The following is a 1,511-nucleotide window of genomic DNA, read 5'->3' as shown; positions in this document are numbered from 1 at the left end:
CTGACTATAATATAAAATGTTATAAAATAACCTAACAACTCCAAAAACTAAAATTTGTAATACCTACTGGAAGCAATTTGTGGTTTTCTGGAAGTGAGCTGGCAAGATTCTCTAATCCCTCATAATCTTCTAACATATAATAACATTCAGCTAAGCGTGCCTGGTTCCGGCCTTGTACATAATATTGTACAGCATTCAACCTATAAAAAGAAAAAAGAAAAACTTTTAAAATTAATGTGAATCTCCTGATCAATAAGCACTTTCACCAAAAATGTTCCTTCATTAGAATTATCTTTACTAGTATTACTCTGTTCATCATCTTCCCTTACAGAATAACTTTGAAGTATATAAATTGGGAAAAGAAATCTAAAAACTGTGTAGCATATTCTAGTTTTAGCATTCTTTGAATATTATTAAGAAATATTGTTTTAATACAATGTATAGTACTCACAACACTGACATAAATAAATAAGTATCTTGATCAAAATAAAGAATAAAAGCCAATGATTTCTGAAAATAATATATAATATTAAAACAAGCAAATATAAAACACTTTTTTTACTTTGTTCAGAAATAAATCATATAACGTCTTGGACTTGTACACTATAGTCCCAAACAGTAGAAAGCTGCCTGGAGCTAAGTGTAGGTTTTATGTTTGCAAACTCCAAAGTTTTACAGTTCTCATCTCACAGCTACAAAGATCTCTGGCTCTCCAACCTGAATCTAGAACTATTAGAATTTTAGGATCCAGGAAGATGATCTTCATTTTCCCAGCATTATTTCCTAGAGGAGTACTCAGGCAGCTACCAGTGTTGCATGAAAGCATGAGGTGCCCCAGATAAGTTACATACCACTTTTGTCGATCAGCAAAGTAGTCTCCAATGGCATTGTGGGCTTGTTCAAGGAGACTGTCATCTGCATCACCAGATCCAGTTTTCAAGAGCTGGAGTACTCTAAACCAATCCCCCAATTTCAGCCGGAGGCCAATAGCAAGATCTCTACAAATAATGGCATCGATTCATTCATCCATCCAACAAATACTTATCAAGTGCCTACTATGTGCTAGGTACACTTCTAGGTACTGAGAATACATAGCAGTCGTTAGACAGACAAGGTAGCTCTCCAAACATTTTAGAAACAGCCTGATCAGGTAAGAGGCAGTGAGGAGGACCCAGATATTATGGTTTGAATGTGTGGCCCCTCCAAAATTCATGTTGAAACTTAATCTCCATTGTAGTGGTATTAAGAGGTGGGGCCTGTTGGTATTAAGGGTGGTATTAAGAGTCCACCCTTATGACTTGAAATTGCCCTTACAGAAGAGGCTTCAGAGTTTGCCGCTTTCTGCCCTTCTGCTTTCTGCCACGTGAGGGCACAGCATTCAAGGCATCATCTTGGAAGCAGAGCCAGGGCCCTCACCAGACACCAAACCTGTCCTGGCCTCAATCTTGCACTTCCCAGCCTCCAGAACTGTGAGAAATAAATTTCTGTTCTTTATAAATTACTCAGTCTCC

At 37.4% G+C, this 1,511-nt stretch overlaps 1 protein-coding gene across 1 annotated transcript in view; it reads right to left on the bottom strand.

The window, feature by feature from the left end:
- The window catches only part of WDR35 (WD repeat domain 35), a 105,729-nt gene that overhangs the window by 27,546 nt on the left and 76,672 nt on the right, over positions 1 to 1,511 (bottom strand). The window lies entirely within an intron of this gene.

The sequence above is a fragment of the Propithecus coquereli genome, unplaced genomic scaffold (genome assembly GCF_000956105.1).
Source record: "Propithecus coquereli isolate 6110/MARCELLA unplaced genomic scaffold, Pcoq_1.0 Scaffold41, whole genome shotgun sequence".
NCBI lineage: Eukaryota > Metazoa > Chordata > Mammalia > Primates > Indriidae > Propithecus > Propithecus coquereli.
This window is presented reverse-complemented; position numbering and strand designations above follow the sequence as displayed.